The sequence below is a fragment of the Hypanus sabinus genome, chromosome 29 (assembly GCF_030144855.1).
Source record: "Hypanus sabinus isolate sHypSab1 chromosome 29, sHypSab1.hap1, whole genome shotgun sequence".
Taxonomy (NCBI): domain Eukaryota; kingdom Metazoa; phylum Chordata; class Chondrichthyes; order Myliobatiformes; family Dasyatidae; genus Hypanus; species Hypanus sabinus.
In genome coordinates, this window is record NC_082734.1 from 29488675 (window position 1) to 29511245 (window position 22571).

Here is a 22571-nt window from a genome sequence, read left to right on the forward strand (position 1 = left end):
AATCACCAAGTTGGGAATCCTGGGATTATTATCCAAGGCACCTGAATGGTGGTACTGAGTCAGTAAAATCAGGAACTGATTGATTCAGGTTGTGCTGGGTCTAACAACACATCCCCAGGAGTGGTTACAGGCTGGGATCTAATCCAGGAATGTGGAGGGTTATATATAGAATAACAGATCTCCGGGAGTGGGTTACAGGATGGGATCTAATCCAGGGGTTTGGGGTTTTGTATATGGAAAAACAGATCTTTAGCAGTGAGTTACAAGCTGGTGTCTAATCTCAAGGTTTATATAACCATATAACAATTACAGCATGGAAACAGGCCATCTTGGTCCTTCTAGTCCATACTGAACGCTTACTCTCACCTAGTCCCACCAACCAGTCCATAACCCTCCATTCCTTTCCTGTCCTTACACCTATCCAATTTTACTTTAAATGACAATATCGAACCTGCCTCTACCACATCTACTAGAAGCTCATTCCACACAGCTACCATTTTCTGAGTAAAGAAATTTCCCCTTGAGTTACCCCCTAAACTTTTGCCCCCTAACTCTCAACTCATGTCCTCCTGTTTGAATCTCCCCTACCCTCAATGGAAAAAACCTATCAACATCAACTCTACCTATAACCTCTCATAATTTTAAATACCTCTATCAAGTCCCCCCTCAACCTTCTTCACTCCAAAGAATAAAGACCTAACTTGTTCAACCTTTCTCTGTAACTTAGGTGCTGAAACCCAGGTAACATTCAAGTAAATCTCCTCTGTACTCTCTCTATTTTGTTGACATCTTTCCTATAATCCAGTGACCAGATCTATACACAATACTCCAAACTTGGCCTTACCAATGCCATGTACAATTTTAACATTACATCCCAACTCCTATACTCAATGCTCTGATTTATAAAGGCCAGCATACCAAAAGTTTTCTTCACCACCCTATCCACATGAGATTCCACCTTCAGTGAACTATTCACCATTATTCCTAGATCACTCTGTTCTACTGCATTCTTCAACGCCCTACCATTTACCATGTATGTCCTATTTTGATTATTCTTACCAAAATGTAGCACCTCACACTTATCAGCATTAAACTCCATCTGCCATCTTTCAGCCCACTCTTCTAACTGGCCTAAATCTCTCTGCAACCTTTGAAAATCTACTTAATTATCCACAACGCCACCTATCTTAGTATCAGTTGTGTACTTACTAATCCAATTTACCACTCCATCATCCAGATCATTAATGTATATGACAAACAACATTGGACCCAGTACAGATCCCTGAGGCATGCCACTAGTCACCGGCTTCCAACCTGACAAACAGTTATCCACCACTACTCTCTGGCATCTCCCATCCAGCCACTGTTTTACTACTTCAATATTAACACCTAAAGATTGAACCTTCCTAACTAGCCTTCTGTGCGGAACTTTGTCAAAGGCCTTACTGAAGTCCATATAGACAGCATCCACTGCTTTGCCCTCATCAACTTTCCTAGTAACCTCTTCAAAAAATTCAATAAAATTTGTCAAACATGACCTTCCAGGTACAAATCTATGTTGACTGTTCCTAATCAGATCCTATCTATCCAGATAATCATATATGCCATCTCTGAGAAAACTTTCCATTAATTTACCCACCACTGATGTCAAACAGGCCTATAATTGCTAGGTTTACTCTTAGAACCCTTTTTAAACAATGGAACCACATAAGCAATACGCCAGTCCTCCGGCACCATCCCCGTTTCTAATGCCATTTGAAGTATTTCTGTCAGAGCCCCTGCTATTTCTACACTAACCTCCCTCAAGGTCCTAGGGAATATCCTGTCAGGACTCAGAGATTTATCTACTTTTATATTCCTTAAAAGCACCGGTACTTCCTCCTCTTTAGTCATCATAGTTTCCATAACTTCCCTACTTGTTTCCCTTACCTTACACAATTCAATACCCTTCTCCTCATTGAATACTGAAGAAAATAAATTGTTCAAAATCTCCTCCATCTTTTTTGGCTCCACACATATCTGTCCACTCTAATTCTCTAGGGGACCAATTTTATCACTCACTATCTTTTTGCTATTAATATAATGGTAGAAACCCTTTGGATTTACTTTCACCTTACTTGTCAAAGCAACCTCGTATCTTCTTCTAGCTTTTCTAATTTATTTCTTAAGATTCTGTTTATGTTCTTTATATTCCTCGAGCACCTCATTTATTCGATGCTACCTATATTTATTGTAGATCTCTCCCTTTTTCCGAACCAAGTTTCCAATATCCCTTGAAAACCATGGCTCTGTCAAACGTTTAACCTTTCCTTTCAACCTAACAGAAACATAAAGATTCTGTACCCTCAAAATGTCACCTTTAAATGACCTCCATTTCTCTATTACATCCTTCCCATAAAACAAATTGTCCCAATCCACTCCTTCTAAATCCTTTAGCATCTCCTCAAAGTTAGCCTTTATCCAATCAAAAATCTCAACCCTGCGTCCAGTCCTATCCTTCTCCATAATTATATTGAAACTAATGGCATTGTGATCACTGGACCCGAGGAGCTCCCCAACACATACCTCTGTCACCTGACCGATCTCATTCCCTAACAGGAGATCCAACACTGCCCGTTCTCTAGTTGGTACCTCTATGTATTGCTGCAAAAAATTATCCTGCACACATTTTCCAAACTCCAAACCATCCAGCCCTTTTGCAGTATGGGCTTCCCAGTCTATGTGTGGAAAATTAAAATCTCCCACAATCAGAACCCTGTGCTTACTACAAATATCTGCTATCTCCTTACAAATTTGCTCCTCCAATTCTTGCTCCCCATTAGGTGGTCTTTAATACACTCCTATAAGTGTTACTACACCTTACCCATTCCTCAATTCCACCCAAATAATCTCTCTAGATGAGCCCTCTAATCTATCCTGCCAGAGCACTGCTATAATATTTTCTCTGACAAGCAATGCAACACCTCCCCCTCTTGTCCCTCCAATTCTATCACACCTGAAGTAAAGAAATCCAGGAATATTTAGTTGCCAATCACACCCCTCCTGCAACCATGTTTCACTAATAGCTACAACATCATATTCCAGGTATCGATCCATGCTCTAAGATCACCCACCTTTCTTACAATGCTCATAGCATTAAACTAAATGAATTTAAGAAATTCTCCACCTCTTCCTCTCTGTTTATCTCTAATGGTGCAAACAACTTTACTATCTTCTTTTTCTTCCTTCTCCCATACATCTGTTCCTACACTTTGGTTCCCCTCCCCTTTTGTACCTAGTTTAAATCCACTGGAGCCTCTCTACCAAACCTACCTGCAAGAATATTTGTCCCCCTCCGGAACAGGTCCCACCTTCCCTGGAAAACTGCCCAATTATCTATAAATCTGAAGCCCCCTCCTGCACCATGTCTTCAGCCACATGTTTAAATCCTAGTTTAAATCCTAGTTTAAATCCACTGGAGCCTCTCTACCAAACCTACCTGCAAGAATATTTGTCCCCCGCCAGAACAGGTCCCACCTTCCCCGGAAAACTGCCCAATTATCTATAAATCTGAAGCCCTCCCTCCTGCACCATGTCTTCAGCCACATGTTGATGTGCGCTATCTTATTATTTCTAAACCCACCTGCAAGTGGCATTGGTCACAATCCTGAGATTGCTATCCTGGAAGTCCTGTTCTTTAACTTGGTGCTTAACTCCTTAAACTCACTTTTCAGGACCTACTCACTCTTCCTACCCATGTCATTGGTCCCTACATGGACCACGACATCTGGCTGGTCACCCACCCTCTTGAGAATACTGAGAACCCAATCCAAGATATCGCGGACCCTGGCACTAGGGAGGCAACAGACCATCTGGGATTCTCGATCTCTTCCACAGAACCTCCTATGTCTCCTTAACTATCGAATCCCCTATCACTACTGCTCTCCTCTTTTCCCTCCTTCCCTTCTGAGCTAAGGGTCCAGTCTTGGTGCCAGAGACGCAACCACTGCAACTTATGTGTAGGTAACAGATCCCTGGAGTGGGTTACAGGCCAGGATCTAATCCAGGGGTGTAGGGGTTCATACGTAGTTTGAGATTACAGATGAAGGGCTTTCAGAAATTGTGTGCAAAATAGGTTGATTAACCTGTGGCCCTACTCTATTCTCCTTGTGCCAAGATGTCAACCTGCCAGCCCGCTCTGATGGAGGGAGAGATGTAGGAGCCCATGATGCTGATTTAGCTTACCCCACTTGCTCTCAAAGACCTACAATCCAATGAGCAACCTCTTGTTGTAGTTGCCATGACTGGCATGGCATGCAAGTCTTATCTCCAGAACCAGCTTGTGTGGAGCAGGAATGTGTGACTCCCGCCCTTAACTTTTCACCTTCAAGCATGCAGATCACCGACTTCAAGCCACAGGAGATTCTACCTGTGGAGGTATAGAACAGTGGGAGATGTGTGAGAAACTTTCAATTGCTGAGAGATTCTGACAGTTAAGTTAGCAAACAGAGAAAGTAATCTGGAAAGTTGAACAAAGTTTTTAAGAGCCCAGTAGTTTCTTCAGTCTTGAGAGGATATTTTCCCTGGTAGCAGGGAGTGATCTAGAACTGTGGGAATCATCTTGGAATAGGGGTCCGCCCACTTCACACAGATACAAGTAGGAATTTTTTTCTTGTGGATCTGACTAAATGTCATTAAAATGGACAATGAGATATAGAAGTGAGTAGAAGACATCATGTCTTCTCCACCATTCTACCATGAATGCTATTCCCTGCAACCCTTAACCAATTAAGAATCTGTAAATTTATGCATTATGGCCCTCTATGGCCCTCTGTGACGTCTGTCTGAAGAAATTCCTCCTCATCTCATACCTAAATGGATGTCCTTTTATATTCTCAGATCAGCTCTCCTGCTGATGAAAATGTATTCTTGGCATGCACTCTATCCATGCCTTTCAGTATCTTCTAAGTCTTAGTGAGACACTCCAACCCTCTCCAGCCCTCCACACTCCCATTGAGTACAGGCGCAGAGACATTTAACATGTGTTAACTCTTTTAGAGTTTTGAGTCCAAAGTTAATTTTTCTAATGTTGAGATTGATGGATTTTTCAGCTGCAGGTATGTCAAAGACTTGGGCAAAGACAGGTCAGTATTAGATGATTCACAAAGATTTGTTATGTGGGTATAAGAAAGATTTAAGGCAGGTGCCACATTGAACAGAACACTCAAAGTGCAAAGAACTTGGAACTGTTCAATCTCCCTCCTGTGTGCTGATTCATCACCCCTTTGATACAGCCCACAACTGTAGAGTCATCAGCAAACTTGTATATGTGTTGGAGCCATACTTAGCCACATAGTCATAGGTGTAATGCAAGTAGAGCAGGGGGCTAAGATCATCTCTGTGGTACTCCTGTGCTGATGGATGTTGTGGAGATTTTTTTGCTAATTCAAACAGACTGAGTTCTACAAGTGAGGAAATCCAGGTTCCAATTGCACAAGGGGGTACAGAGGCCCAGGCCTCTGAGTGTATTGCTTAGTTTTGAGAAGATGATGATATTAAATGCTGAGCTGCAATTGACAAGGAGCATCTTGAGCTGTAATCGACTAACACCGGTCTTACCGCATGTGACTAGTCACCGCACTCTTTGACTCCTTGAAGTAGTAAAATGGATTCAACAGTGGCTGGATGGGAGATGCCAGAGAGTAGTGGTGGATAACTGTTTGTCAGGTTGGAGGCCAGTGACTAATGGTGTGCCTCAGGGATCTGTACTGGGTCCAATGTTGTTTGTCATATACGTTAATGATCTGGATGATGAGGTGGTAAATTGGATTAGTAAGTATGCAGAAGATACTAAGGTAGGTAGTGTTGTGTATAATGAAGTAGGTTTTCAAAGCTTGCAGAGAGATTTAGGCCAGTTAAAATTGAACAAGGCATTGGTAAGGCTGAATTTGGAGTATTGTGTACAGTTCTGGTCACTGAATTATAGGAAAAATGTCAACAAAATAGAGGGAGTACAGGGAAGATTTACTAGAATGTTACCTGGGTTTCAGCACCTAAGCTACAGGGAAAGATTGAACAAGTTAGGCCTTTATTCTTTGGAGTGTAGAAGGTTGAGGGGGGACTTGATAGAGGCATTTAAAATTATGAGGGGAATAGATAGAGTTGACGTGGATAGGCTTTTTCCATTGAGAGTAGGGGAGATTCAAACAAGAGGACATGAGTTGAGAGTTAGCGGGCAAAAGTTTAGGGGTAACACGAGGGGGAATTTCTTTACTCAGAAAATGGTAGCTGTGTGGAACGAGCTTCCAGTAGATGTGGTAGAGGCAGGTTCGATATTGTCATTTAAAGTAAAATTGGATAGGTATATGGACAGGAAAGGAATGGAGGGTTATGGACTAGTTGGTGGGACTAGGTGAGAGTAAGCGTTCAGCATGGACTAGAAGGACCAAGATGGCCTGTTTCTGTGCTGTAATTGTTATAAGATTATAAAATCAAATTACACTAGGTACTCATAGTCCATCAGAAGCTCTAGATATTGGAAGAAGGCAGTGAATAGAAACCACACACTTCTGGAAATAGGTTTGTTTATACGAAAAAAAATATGTACAAAATATTTACATGAGCAAGAACAATTCAAAATTCCAACGTTCTTTTTAGGCACCAAATCTTATATATCAAACCACAACAAATTGCTTTTTAATTAGAATCAGTGAGATTCCTTTGCTACTCTAATCTTTCTAGTAAGATCTAGTGCTATTCCCTATTTAAAAGTTGACAGTCTGAACTTTGCTTTTCACTTATCCCTAGTTAGTTATAAAACCAATTCAAATTCAAACATCATATATACTGTTTAATTCTTTTCACAATTTTCCAACATCACAACTTTTAAGCAAAGTAAATCTCATTCAGTAACTTATCAAAGTCTTTGAAAAAAGTAATCAGTTTTTGCAGAAAATCAAATTCAGATTCTTGGAATGAAAATAAACTTGTACGTTCAAACATATGAAAACTTTTGCGTCATTACACATTTTGTTCCCACACTGGGTCTTCACCTTGGGTGGCTCACCATCTTGTTTCTTGGTTCATTGGATGGAATAGATTATCATCCAGGGAAAGTGAGTTCAAAAACTTGACCAAATCCCTTGGTATGATTTTGCAGAACGAATTCCAGACTACACGGTAGGGATTTTGGATGCTTGTCTCTGCCGATATTGTCTCGTTATAGATGCTGCGTGTTATAGCCATAGCTTCAATAAAACTTTTATCACTATTTCTCTCCTCCAGGTGTTTCACCCTGAGGTTTTCAAGTTAGTAGGGTAAAGATACTCACTACTAATTCCACTCTTAACAGTTCATGTCTTCAGTTTCTAATTGTTGCTGTGTTTCTCTCCTTCTTCATCCTGCATCAGCTACACCCGCCTTTGCGTATCATTTTTTTTTCAAATTCTCTTTTTTTAAAATCAGCAAAACTTGTTTTCATCCCTCCACAGGTGGAACCTTCTAACATTACATCTTTGGGTTTAACTAGCCCTGGGTTACATATGCATCTTTGCTGTCCAGATGTCTCAGGGTTCTGAGAAGAGCCAAAGATATGGTGTCCACTCTAGACTTGTTACTTCACTAGGCAAATTGGAATGAGTCCCAGTCACCACTCAGACAGGAGCTGATGTGCTTCAGCACCAGCCTCTCAAAACACTTCATCACAGTGGATGCAAATGCAACTGGGAATTTGTTTAAATTCATTCGATAAGATGGAATTTAAAATCAGCTGATAATTTGGGATTTAATTTCACTTCCAAATGTGGTATTTAATTTCAGTTAGTGCTAGGACCCTAGTTGTTTGTACAGTACAGTACGTGAATAATTTGGATGTGGGGTGTGGGGTCAACAGGTGCATGGATGACATGAAGATTGTGGAGTTGTTGATCGTGTGGAAAGTAGTTGATAGGTAACAGAGAGATATCAACGTATTGGTGAAATGGGCTGAAAATTGGAGTTTAATCCAGACAAATGCAACTTGATGCATTTTGGGAGCTACTGATGGAGCATCAATAGAACTAGTATTGAAGAACAGAGAGATCTTGCAGTATGTCCATAGACCGTTGAAGGTGGCAATGCAGGTGGATATCATGGTTAGGGAGGCCTACAGGACACTGGCCTTAATCAGTCAGGAGTAGAGTACAGCTAGAGGGAGTATATGCAGCAGTTTTATAAAAGTTACAAGGAGTGTGAATAGGGTGTACTGCTAGAAACTTTTCTCCCATAGCAGGGGGGCTAGAGGGACATAGACATGGAAAGGGATAAGATATGTAGAGGGGATCTGATGGTGACTTTTCTTACCCAGAATGAGATGAGTACCTGGAACACACAGCCAGAGAGCGTGGCAGAAGCAGAGTCACTGATAGTGTAGAAGAAGTGTCCTTATGAACCAGGTATGGAGACTAAGGGAAGATGGGATAAAGCTGGATTGGTGCCCATGGATTAGTGTAGATTTGATGGGCAGAATGGCCAGTTTCTGTGCTAAGAGTTTATAGCTCTGTGATGCGCACTCAAACATACAGACTGATGCACAGGAGTAACCATGTACTTAATGATAAACATCCACAGACACACACATACTAATACACACCGACTGACACGTGCACAAATACCCAGACTAACAGACACACACACAGGCAAATACAGAAGAGGGAGAGGCTAAGGGGAGTTTCTGTATCTTTCTTTCTTATTGCAATTAGAGCAGAGGGAATGACATTATCCTCTGCAACCTCTGCCATCCCCAAAAGGATCCGACCACTAAACATATCATTACCTCCAACCCCCCTCTTGTCCTTCCGCAGGGATCACTTCCTCCATGATTCCCTCCTGGCACTCATCCCTGCAAGTTGCCTGATTGCCACACCTGCCCACTCTCCTGCCTTACCCCCATTCAGGGCCACAAACAGTCCTTCCAGGTGAGGCAACACTTTACCTGTGGATCTGCTGTGTCTGGTGCTCCTGATACGGCCTCCTCTGCATTGGTGAGACCCATCGTATACTGGGAGTCTGCTTTGTCGAGCACCTCTACTCCATCCATCAAAAGCAGAACTTCATGGTGGCTGATCATTCCCATTCCCATTCCCATTATAGGTTGGTCCACGGCCTCCACTTGTGCTCAGAAGCCATCATCAGGGTGGAGTAGCAACATTTTATATTCCGTCTGGGGTAGCCTCTAGCCTAATGGCATGATTACTAATTTCTCCTTAAGGCAAAAATAAATTCCTCCCCCTCCTCTTCTTCATTTCCTCACTCTGGCCTTTACCTCTACTCACCCCAGGGTTCCCTCCTCCTTCCCTTTCTCCTACTCTCCTCTCCTTTCAGATTCCTTCCCCTCCAGCCTTTCCCACCCACTTGGCTTCACCTATCACCTTCTAGCTAGCCTCCTTCCCCTCCCCACACCTTTTCATTCTGGCACTTCCCCCTTCCATTTCAGTCTTGAAGAAGGGCCTCAGCCTGAAATGTTGTCTGGTTATTCACGTCTGTAGATGCTGCTGTATTCCTCCAGCATTTTGTGTGTGTTGAGTGAGAATGACTGTCATGGCAGAGGAGTGTCCCTCTTGCTGGATGTATGAAGACAGGGAGACTTCCAGCCTCCCTGAAGTCTACACCAACCAGATGTGCATCCAGCTGCAGCCCCTTACAGACTGTGTCCAGGAACTGAAGTTGGAGCTGAATGACCTACAGATCATTTGACAGTCAGAGGGGCTGACTGGCAAAAGTTACAGGGAGGCAGTTACTCCTTGGTCACAGGAAGCAGGTATCTGGATGGCCCTCAGGAGAGGGAAATGGAACAGGCAGTCAGTGCAGGTGATCCCTGTGGCCAGTTCTCACCATAACAAATATACAACTTACAGGGGTAGGACAGACATAGCCAAGGAAAGCCACAGCAGTTGTGTCTCTGTACTGGGTCTGTTTCTGTGGCTCAAGAGGGAAAGGAGAAGAGGCAAGCAGTAGTGATAGGACTTCACTAGTTAGGGAGGATAGACAGGAAGATTCTGTGGGACCAGATTGAAACTCCCAGTTGGGATGTTGTCTCCCAGTTGCAGAGTCCGAGATGTATTTGATTGAGTCCTTAGCATTCTTAAGGTGGAGGGTGAGTAACCAAAAGGTCATTCGTGGTCAACATTTGTGCCAATCATAGAGGCAGGAAGGGTGATGAAGTCCTGCAAAGAGCATTCAGGATGTTAGGTACTACATTAAAGGACGGGACCTCCAGGGTGGTCATCTCAGAATTTCTACCTGGGCCACTTGCTAGCGAGGCTAAAATTAGGAAGATAATCTATTTTAACATGTGTCTAAGGAGATGGTGCACGAGGGAGGACGTCAGATTTTTGGATCATTGGGCTCTCTTCCAGGAAAGTGGAATAGAATGGCTTGTACCTGAACTGAAGGAGTACCAATATTTTTGTGCAAAGGTTTGCTAATGACAACCGGGGGTGGGGGGTTTTAAACAAGAGTTGCAGTGGTGTGAGAACCAGAGTGGCAGGTCAGCGAGTGCAGTAACTGTTGTGGAAAGTAGATGTTGAACCTACGTGCAAAGACAGAAACTGAAAGGCAGGTCACAGTGGGACTAATGTTCTGAGTTGCCTGCATTTCAATGCAAGGAGTATTGTAGCTAAAGCAGAAGAACTTAAAGTGTGGATAGGCATGAGGAATTATGATGTTGTAGCCATTCGTGAGACCTAGCTTCAGGAGGGGCAGGACTAGTAGCTCAGTTTTCTGGGGATTCTGTTGTTTTAGAGATGATTGAGAGAGAAAGAGGGAGAGAGACAGAGAGAGAGAGAGTGAGAGAGAAAGAAAGAGGTATTAAAGAGAAAGAGGCTGGCACTACTCATCAGGGAAAATGTCACAGCAATGCTCATGGAGGACATACTGGAAGGCTCACCAATTGAGGCAATATAAGTGGAATTAAGGAGTGAGAAAGGGATGAGAACATTCATGAGTTTGTAGCAACAGGCCTCCCAATAGTCAACAAAGTTTATAACAGCAAATTTGGAGGTGTTGTGCTTAACTCTGCAATTCCCACTCTGATTTGGTTGATATTCATAAGTGTGAAACTATCCTCATATATGTTACCGATTCCTGGTCATAAATTCTAATAAATTGGGGCAACACTATTACAGCTCTGGGCATCAGAGTTCTGAGTTCAATTCCAACATCCTCTATAAGCAAATTTGTACGTTCCTTCCTGTGTGCACGTGAGTTTCCGCGGTGTGCTCTAGTTCCCTCCCACAGTCCAAAGATGCAGGATCATCGGTCAATGTAAATTGTCTGTGATTAAGTTAAATTGCCACGTTGCTGGGTGGTGTGGCTCAAAAGGCCAGAAGAGCCTGTTCCACACTGTAACTCCAAATAAATAAATAACTCTGTAGAGTGACAGCAGGCAGTTGCAAGAAAAATAAGGTTGTGTTAGAAGATGAATTTAACATTCCACGTATTAACTGGGACCCCCACACTGTAAAAGGTTTGGATGGAATAAAGTCTGTCAAATCTGTTCAGCGATGTTTCCTTAACGGTCAATGTGGAGAGGTCCCATTTACAGAGGGCGCAATACTGGGATCTCCTATCAGGGAATGAGGCAGGGTAGGTGACAGAAAATGTGTGTTGGAGAACACTTTTGATCCATTGATCATTATTCCATTAGTTTCAAGATAATTATAGAGAAGGATAATCATACCTTCAGTTCTTATCAACAAATTCCAAACTTTGGCCTCTGTGCCTCCCTCTGCAAGTGGATCCTTAACTTCCTCACTGGGAGTCCATAGTCAGTGCAGATCAGAAATAACATCTCCTCCTCACTGGTAATCAACACTGGTGCACCTCAACAGTGCATAGCCCACTGCTCTACTCTCTCTACACCCACAACTGTATGGATAAGCATAGCTCAAACACTTTCTATAAATTTGCCAATTGTCATTGTTGGCAGAAGTTCAGATGGTGATGAGGAGGCACACTGGAGTGAAATACATCAGCTGTTTGAGTGGTGTCACAACAACCTTGCATTCAACATCAGGAAGACCAAGGAATTGACTGTGGACTTCAGGGAGGGGAAGCTGAGGGACACACATCAGTCTTCATCAAGGGGTCTGCAATGGAAAGAGTGACCTTGGTTTTCCAGGGATATTGAGGCCCTGGTTAAGAAAGAAGAGGTGTGTCCGTATTTTCTCGGGAGTCACAGGGTCTACAAAACTGGGGCAAAAGATTAGTGATGTCATGTACCATAATTGGATTACCAAGAGGAGATACTTCCTGTCCAGGTCATGCTTTCGTCAGGAAGAAGGTGCAGGAGCCTCAGGACTCACACCACCAGGTTCAGGAACAGTTATTAACCATCAACTATCAGGCTCTTGAAACAGAGAGGATAGCTTCACTCATCTTCACTTGCCCCATTACAGAAATTCCCACAACCTATGGATGGACTTTCAATGACTCTTCATTGCATGTTTTTGCTATTTATAGCTTATTTATTTATTATTACTTTGTTATTTTATTTGCAAAGCTTACATCTTTTGCACAGTGGTTGAGTGGTCTTTCATTGATTCAATTATGGTTACTATTTTGTTATGGATTTATTGAGTATGCCCGCAAGATAATGAATCACAGGGTTGTTTATGATGACGTATATGTATTTTGATAATAAATTTACTTTGAACTTTGAAGCAAAGTTCCCCAGGGCCAAAGTAACCCCTCAGACCTTTCAGGAGGCCAATGCACAAATTTCAGGAGTATTTAAAATAGGCAGTTATTGAAAATGTCCTTAGCCACAGGTGAGGCATGGGGGAAAATAAATGTTGTTCTTTTGTTCAAGAATGTTCTAAGAATAAGCTGGAAAATTATAGGCCAGTGAGTCTGATGCCAGTCTTGGGCAAAGTTTTGAAAGGTGTTCTAAGAGAAAGAATATACGTGTATATGTATTGAATAGAGAGGGCCTGAATAAAGAATCAGCATGGCTTTGTGGATGCTAGGTTGTGTCTAACCAGTCTTACAGAGTTTTTATAGGAAATTACAAGGAAGGTTGTTGATGGAAAGGCTGTGGACATTGTTTATATGGAGTTTAGCAAGGCCTTTGACAGAGTCCCACTTGAAATACGGATCCAGAAGTTTAAGTTGCTTGGTATTCAGGATGAAGTAGTGAATTGGATTCAGCATGGGCTTTGTGGGAGAAGCCAGAGAGTACATGGTTATCTGTCTGACTGGAGGCCTGTAACTGGTGATGTGCTGCAGTTCTCTGTAAGTTTAGATGATTTAGATGATAATGCGGTAAACTGGATCAACGAATTTGCTGATGACGCCCAGCCTTAGGGTGAGGTGGACAGCAAGGAAGGCTATCAAAGCTTGCAGTATGATCTGGACCAACAGATAAAAGTAGCCTGAAACTGTCAGATGGCTTTTAATATAAACAAGTGTCAGGCATGGCAATTTGGGCTGACAAACCAGGGTCGGACTTGCAGGGTGAATGTTAGGGCACTGAGGAGAGGGTTCGATCTGGGAATACAGACCCATAATTCCTTGAAAGTGATGTCACAGGTAGACAGGCCATAAAGAGAGCTTTTTGCACAGTGCTCTTCATTCGTCTATTTTATCCGCTGATCCAGATCATGCTGCAAACCTTAATAATTCAGAGCATTGAATCCAGGAGTTGAGATGTTATGTTGAAATTGGCTAAGACATTGGTGAGGCCTAATTTGGAGTATTGTGTGCAATTCTGTTCACCTACCTACAGGAAAGATATTAATAGATTGAAAGAGTGCAGAGAAATTCCATAAGGATGTTGCATGGACTTTAGGACCTGAGTTATAAAGAAAGGTTGAATAGGTTATTAGTTTATTCCCTGCAGCATAGGAAAATAAGGGGAGATTGCATTGAAGAACACAACATTCTGAGGATATAGAAAAGGTAAAAACACGCACATTTTTACCCCCTGAGATTAGAAAGAGTTTTTTTTTTAGGTTCATAGGGATGGTTTGGAGGACAATATGGAGAACTGGAGGACAGATTACAGTTAAGGGATAGGAAAGATGAGGAGTTAGAGGTCAAGGGTCGGAGCCAGTGTTTGAAGTGCTCCCCAGCTGCAGGCCAGCAGATCCCTGTGGTCATTGACCAAGGACAGTGCGGCCCATGGACAAAGGCTTGTGATCTCTTCCCAGGCCAACAGATCCCAGGTTGAAGGTCTGTGAGGGCAGAAGGCATAATGATCCCCTCAGACAGGCAAGGCCCATGCGATTCCAATGATAGGCAATTCCTGGGGTTGGCTCCTAGAGGTTAGCGAAGTCCAGAGGTCAAAATCCGGGGATGGGCATATCCAGAGGTCAAGGCCTGAAGCTCAAAACCCCTGGGTCGGCGAGTACAGAGGTCAGAGGTCTACAAGTCCAGACCAGGAACTGGAAGTTAGACTCATGATGTCTGTGAGACGGAGAGTCCGTAGGGTTACTGGTGGCTGAAGGCCCAGAGACAGCATGGCCCGAGATTGGAGGAGGCCTGCCTTTGTGTGTGTGTGTGTGTGTGTGTGTGTGTGTGTGTGTGTGAGGGAGGGAAAGGAACTTGTTTTGCTCTTAGTGTTTTGTTGTGGTGTTTTTGTTGTTGGGAGAGCAGGGAGAGAGGCATGACAAACTGGGAGAGATGGTATAAGATATGGGAGGGTCTGTATGTGAAGGGAAGGGGCTGTGCACAGGGGGGAGGGGAAGGGCTGCATGCAATGGGAAAAGGGGAGGGGCTTCACATGAGGTGGAGAGAGAGGGTGAGTGGGGCTCACCAGTCTCTGTGTGAGTGGGGGGATGTCTGTGCAGGGAGCGTAATGGACTGAAGAGAGAAGGAGAGAGGGAGAGAAAGAAAGAGGATAGAAGGTTTCATCTCTCTCTCAACATGTTTCCCACAGCCTGGGTTATTGATTATCAGGGGTTCACATCTCTCAGGAAAAGTGGTTGGTCATTCAGGGCAGAGCAGGGAGAAATTCCGTCACTAGAGAACATGGAATGTTGGAATTTCTTCCCAATGGTGTTTCTGTCCCTGACCATGATCAAGAAGGGAATGAACGGATTTTCCATTTGGAGGGAGCATTGACAGTGAGAGAGGCTGGGAATACCATGCTGAACCACTAGAGGGACTGGTTGATCTACTACTGCTTGTGTTTTGCTCAGAATTCCTTGATTATTTCTGGAACAGAAGAGATACTTGACTTCAATGCTATCTGGAAGTGAATCGGAAACAGCTTTCCATCCTATCATTGTCTCACCTTCCCCAACCCCACGCATCACCAAGTACTGCAGGAAGGGCACAAAAGTTCCAAAAATCCTCTAATTACCTTTACTGTCAAGGAAAGGTCGAGAGAAGAAGTGAGGACTGGGGTGAGGACAGAGGGAGGAATAGGAACGGATGGAGTTCATTTGGTGTGTAAATAGGGGGAGTGAGTGAGAAGGGGTTGGTCCCATTGGAAAAGTGGGATTGAATGGGAAGGCGTGGGATCTATTAGGAATGTAAATAGCAGGATTGAATGGGAAGGGGTGGGTCCATTGGGGTATGTATGGTGGGACACAGAAATGACTGAATTCAGCACCAAATATCACAAGGAATCTGTGAAAAGCTTTGAGTGTATCAATTATAGACGGCAGTGCAGATTATATCAAGCTGGTGGGCATAAGAGGTGAACATTCGAGGAGGGAGTGAGAAACACCAGTCAGTGTACAGATCTCCCTCTGAGAGAGAGGGACAGGGAAACAATGGTCAGTGTACAAATCTTCCCTGAGAGAGAGGGACAGGGAGACACCAGTCAGTGTATAGATCTCCCCCTGAAAGAGAGGGACAGGGAGACACCGGTCAATTTAGAGATCTCCCTCTGAGAAAGTGGGACCGAACAACACCAGTCAGTATACAGAATTACCTCTGAGTGACACTGGTCAGTGTATAGATAACCACTAGAGAGCAGGACTGAGGGACACTGGTCAGTATACAGATTTCACCTAGAGAGAAGGACTGAGAGACACCGGTCAGTGTACAGATCTCCCACTGAGGAAAAGGGACTGATAGACAACATTCAGTAAAATTAATTATTTTATTTAATCCCAGGATGGCTTGAGTTGCCTTTAGTTCTAGTTGAGATCAAGGCAAAGTCGGAAGAGTGATATGAGGCAGATCTGCTGGAACTGACAGGATTAATTCCGGGAAATTTGGATTCTAGGTATTAGAGTGGGTGGTTTTGTGGAAATGGAGTCAGCCTCAATGAGATCAGCAGGAAGAACAGAGGAATAGCCAAAGATGAGGTGGGGGTGGGCATGCCATATCCCATAAGTATATCCCATAAGAGGGCATTCTGTGGATACTGATTAATCAGATGGGGAGAGTCGGTGCTGGGGGAGAGGACCTGCGAGCTGTGGGAGGGGATTCAGTGGGTGGGAGGAGAAGGTGATGGGTTGTGTGTTTGTGGTCTGTAGGAGGGGTCTCACTGGGTAAGGAGATTCAGTGGTTGGGAAGGTCAGTGAGAGGGAGTGTAGCCATGAGCTGCAAGAGGGATTTTGTGCGTGAGGAGAGTCAGTGATGGGGGAGAGTGTCCATGGATTGTGGGTGAGGAGAGTCAGTGATAGGGGAGAGTGTCCGTGGACAATGGGTGGGGATTCAGTGGGTGGGGTGTCAGTGATGGGGGAGAGTGTCTGTGGACTGTGAGTGGGGAGTGTCTGTGATGGGGGAGAGTGTCAGTGATAGGGGAGAGTGTCCGTGGACAATGGGTGGGGATTCAGTGGGTGGGGTGTCAGTGATGGGGGAGAGTGTCTGTGGACTGTGAGTGGGGAGTGTCTGTGATGGGGGATAGTGTCTGTGGACTGTGAGTGGGGAGTGTCTGTGATGGGGGAGAGTGTCTGTGGACTGTGAGTGGGGAGTGTCTGTGATGGGGGATAGTGTCTGTGGATTGTGAGTGGGGAGTGACTGTGATGGGGGAGAGTGTCTGTGGACTGTGGGTGGGGATTCAGTGGGTGGGGAGTGTCAGTGATGGGGGAGAGTGTCTGTGGACTGTGAGTGGGGAGTGTCTGTGATGGGAGAGAGTGTCCATGGACTGTGGGTGGGGATTCAGTGGGTGGGGAGTGTCAGTGATGAGGGAAGAGTGTCTGTGGACTGTGAGTGGGGAGTGTCTGTGATGGGAGAGAGTGTTCATGGACTGTGGGTGGGGATTCAGTAGGTGGGGAGTGTCAGTGATGGGGGAGAGTGTCTGTGATGGGAGAGAGTGTCCGTGGACTGTGGGTGGGGAGTGTCTGTGATGGGGGAGAGTGTCTGTGATGGGAGAGAGTGTCCATGGACTGTGGGTGGGGATTCAGTAGGTGGGGAGTGTCAGTGATGGGGGAGAGTGTCTGTGATGGGAGAGAGTGTCCGTGGACTGTGGGTGGGGATTCAGTAGGTGGGGAGTGTCAGTGATGGGGGAGAGTGTCTGTGGACTGTGAGTGGGGAGTGTCTGTGATGGGGGAGAGTGACCATGGACTGTGGGTGGGGATTCAGTAGGTGGGGAGTGTCTGTGATGGGGGAGAGTGTCTGTGGACTGTGAGTGGGGAGTGTCTGTGATGGGGGAGAGTGTCTGTGGACTGTGAGTGGGGAGTGTCTGTGATGGGGGAGAGTGACCATGGACTGTGGGTGGGGATTCAGTAGGTGGGGAGTGTCTGTGATGGGGGAGAGTGTCTGTGGACTGTGAGTGGGGAGTGTCAGTGATGGGGGAGAGTGTCTGTGGACTGTGAGTGGGGATTCAGTGGGTGGGGAGTGTTTGTGATGGGGGAGAGTGTCCGTGGACTGTGGGTGGGGATTCAGTGGGTGGGGAGTGTCAGTGATGGGGGAGAGTGTCTGTGGACTGTGAGTGGGGAGTGTCTGTGATGGGGGAGAGTGACCATGGAATGTGAGAGGGGATTCAGTGGGTGGGGAGTGTCCATGATAGGTGAGGGTATCTGTAAAGCAAGATTGTGTGTGTTGTGAAGAATGCGGTCAGTGAGATCGTCCATTCATTATTGAAAAGATGGAAATTGGGAGGAGGAAAAGGCTGCTCATCCCCTCCAATCCGCTCCACCATTTGAAAAGTTCACCTGATCTTAGTAACATTGGAAAGGCATTTGGACAGCTATCTGGGTAGGAAAGCTTTTTGGCCAAATGCAGGAAAATGGGATGAGCTTAGATGGGTATGTTGATCACCATGAATCAGTTGGGTTGAAAGGCACGTTTCTATTTTGTATGACTCTGTGACTTTGCACCAACTATCCCTCAATGACCCCAGGTCAATGTCAGTCCTCCCCAAACTGTGCCTCCACGATTCAGATGTAGACATTGCTCTCCCCATCCATTTCTTAATGATACTAAGGCAAAAATGACCCCTCCCAACTTCATTTTCGTGGGTCAGAGGCCACAGACCCTCTCTCTGCCTCTATCCATCCCTCAGTGGTCCTCAGGCTGTTATATCCCTCTCTTGGTCCACTGTACAAATCCTGCAGTAGGACACCCAGGTTCCTCTGTGGCTCAGAATTTCAGAACGTCATGTAACATGTTTCTGTTTACTTATTTTGCCATCCTGGATATTTTTGCTTTCTCCAACATTGTATCCCTGGTCCATGCCCAATCACTGACCCTATCTCTCTACTCTTTGGCATATCTGTGCATCACAGAGCAATACAACATATGCAGATATTTGTTCCCCCGGTCCTTTTTAAATCTTTTCCCTTTTATCCTACACTTATGCCCTCTAATACTTGATTGACGAACCCTGAGGAGAAAACGGTGTAGCTCCACCCTGTCTATACTCCTTTTGATTTTACAAACTTCTTTCAGGATCCCCCTCTCAGTTTCCTACACTTCAAGGAATGTCCCAGCCTGACCAACCTCTCCCTTTAAATCAGTCCCTCAATTCCGAGCATTATTCCGGGAAATCTGCGCGTTGTTTCCAATTTGTCTTTCCTATGACAGGATGACCAAACCTGAACATGGTATTCAAAACACCACCTCACCAAAATCTAGCAACCCCCCAATGCTGACCACATTGTCCACCCAGCTAGTCTCAATATCTGCCAATAACCCTCTGAGCCACATCCATCCACATAGCTTTCTGAGGGTTTCTTCAATGTTGTTATTGTATTTGCCTCAGCCAGTACCTGTAGCAGCTCAGTCTATATACTCAACAAAAAAATATCCCTCAGGTCTCTCCTAACATTTTTTCTTCACATTTTGAACCTAAAAAGAGCTGGGTAGGGTGGAATTCTAGAAAAAAAAGGTGGATGATTTTTACATGTACTTTAGCCTGTGACAAAGTCCCACCTGGGAGACTGGTCAAGAAGGTTCAGATGCTTCAGGATGAGGATTCAACATTGGCTGAGCAAGATGAGCCAAGAGAGTAGTGGCAGGTGTTTGCTCTCTGACTGGAGGACTGTGGTGAGTGTTGTGCTGCAGGGATCAGTGCTGGATCCATTGTTGTTTGTCATATCAATGATCTGGATGATAATGTGGTAAATTGGATTGGGCAAATTTATGGAAGACACAAAGACTGGGGTTGTAGTGGACAGCGAGGAAGGCTATCAAAGCTTGCAGAGGGATTGGGACCAGATGGGAAAATGGACTGAAGAGTGGCAGATGAAATTTAATGCAGGTAAGCACGAGATGATGCGATTTGGGAGGACAAACCTGAGTGAATGGTAGGGAACTGAGGAGTGTGGTACAACGGAGGATCTGGGAATACCGATCCATAATTCCTTGCTAGTTCTGTCATGGGTAGATAGGTTATAAAGAGATCTTTTGGTACATTAAATCAAAGTACTGAGTATAAGAGTTGGTATGTTATGTTGAAGTTGTATAAGACATTGATAATGACTAATTTGGAGTATTGTGTACAGCTCTAGTCTCCTACCTATATGAACGATGTTAATAAGATTGAAAGAGTGCAAAGAAAATTGACATTACTGGGACTTGAGAACCTGTGTTATAGGAAAGGATCAATGGAACATAAGCACATCAGCCCACAGTGTTGTACCAACCTTTTAATCTACTCTAAGATGAAACTAACCCTTCCTTTCCTCACAACTCTCTATCATCCCTGTGCTTATCAAAAATTTCTTAAATGCACCTAATCTTTCCACCTCTACCACCAACCTTAGAAGGGTATTCCACACACCCTCTATGAAAAGAACTTACTCTGACATCCCCCCTATATTCAATCGCCTTAAAATTATTCCCACTCATATTAGCCATTTTCCACCCTAGGAAAAAGACTCTGGCTCTCCGCTCAATCTATGCCTCTTATCATCTTGTACACCTTTATCAAGTCCACTTTCCTCCTCCTTCACTCCAAAGAGAAAAGCCATTGTCCACTCAACCTATCTTAATAAAACATGTCCTCTCGTCCAGGCTATGTCCTGGTATGTCTCCTCTGCACCTTCTCAAAGCTTCCACATCCATCTTATAATGAGGTAACTAGAACTAAAACCAATATTCTAAGTGTGGTCTAACCAGGTTATTATGGAACTGTAACATAACCTCTGGGTGTATGGGGTGGTTTGGTCCTGACTAAGTATCAGGAAATGCCAGTAGTGATTATATAGCTTCTCCCACCCAAGACAACTCCGCCCTCATGTAGGACTTAGGTCCGGGTGCACCCTGTCTCACTGAAGGAGCTCTGTCTATGGCGAGTGTTTGGCGCCAGAAAAAATAACCAGACCAAAGGTGGTGGTGTTACCTAAAATCACTGAAGTCTTCAGCAGCAGGGAGATGGATTCCAAGCTTTGGTAGAAGATTGTCTTTGTACAACAACAGCAAAGGTTGGGCAACATCTACTGTATGATTCCCAATTGGGAACACCAGTAGATCTCAATATGCTCTGGTTAAATGAGCACTGCAGCAACAGAAGGCAACGGCAAACCACTGTTGAAATTTCTGCCTGGTCAATCAAGGAAAGAAAAAAGAAGGAAACCAGACAACAGCGTGAATGGAGTTGATTCTAATCAACAGTACAACACCTCACTCGGTATGGGTAGTCATGTGCTGCAGGGGACACCAGACCGTCATCCAGAGACTGTAAGCAATAGGGAAAGGCTAAGGGTAGCAACATGGAACATCCGTACACTTCACCAGAAAGGAAAGTTGGACAACACATTAAATGAAATGAAAAGTTGATACCTTGGGCCTGTCAGAAATTAGATGGACTGACAGTGGCAAATTCACTAAGAATAGTTCTCTGATAACGTATTCTGGAGGTCAACAGCACATGTATGGAGTTGGAATTATTTTAAACAAACAAGTATCAAAATGTCTTAAGGGATATTGGGCGATATCTGACTGGCTGCTTTTAGTTAAATTAAGGGGTAACCCTTTTAACATTAGCATAATCCAAGCCTATGCGCCAACAAATGATGCGGATGAAGAGGATATCAAGAAGTTTTAAGAAGATCTTGACAGTGCTTATGAGCAATGTAAATCTCAGGATATAAAACTAGTCATGGGAGATTTTAACTCCAAAGAGGGACAGGAAAGGGTTGCTACCATCATAGGACTTTTTGGATTAGGGGAGAAAAATGAAAGTGGAGAAAGATTTACTGACTGGTGTGTCAGAAACAACTGAGTGATCACCAATACTTGGTATAAAAACTATCCATGTAGATGGTGTACTTGGATTAGCCCTGGAGATAGAACAAGGAATCAAATAGATTTCATTACCATCAATGAACGCTTTAGAAATAATATCAGAAATTCTAAAGCCTACCCAGGAGCAGACTGTGGTTCAGATCACCATCCAGTAATAGCTATCATCAAAGCAAAATTAAAGAAGCTGAAACATAGAAAGAAGTATATGTTGGGAGAACTTAAAAATTATTGCATAGTTAAGCAACAATTCAAAACAGCTATAGATGAACACCTCAACAAAAACGAAACAACACCTATTTGAGACAGATTAAAATATGCAATACAGCAATCAGCAGAGGAGATAATCCATATAACCATATAACCACATAACAATCACAGCACGGAAGCAGGCCATCTCGGCCCTCCTAGTCCGTGCCAAACTCTTAATCTCACCTAGTCCCACCTACCCGCACTCAGCCCATAACCCTCCACTCCTTTCCTGTCCATATACCTATCCAATTTTACCTTAAATGACACAACTGAACTGGCCTCTACTACTTCTGCAGGAAGCTCATTCCACACAGCTATCACTCTCTGAGTAAAGAAATACCCCCTCGTGTTTCCCTTAAACTTCTGCCCCCTAACTCTCAAATCATGTCCTCTCGCTTGAATCTCCCCTACTCTCAATGGAAACAGCCTGTTCACGTCAACTCTATCTATCCCTCTCAAAATTTTAAATACCTCGATCAAATCCCCCCTCAACTTTCTATGCTCCAGTGAATAGAGACCTAACTTGTTCAACCTTTCTCTGTAACTTAAGTGCTGAAACCCAGGTAACATCCTAGTAAATCGTCTCTGCACTCTCTCTAATTTATTGATATCTTTCCTATAATTCGGTGACCAGAACTGCACACAATATTCCAAATTTGGCCTTACCAATGCCTTGTACAATTTTAACATTACATCCCAACTTCTGTACTCAATGCTCT

At 44.0% G+C, this 22571-nt stretch overlaps 1 protein-coding gene across 2 annotated transcripts in view; it reads left to right on the plus strand.

The window, feature by feature from the left end:
• The window catches only part of LOC132382779 (transmembrane protein 265-like), a 47714-nt gene that overhangs the window by 4288 nt on the left and 20855 nt on the right, over window positions 1–22571 (plus strand). The window lies entirely within an intron of this gene.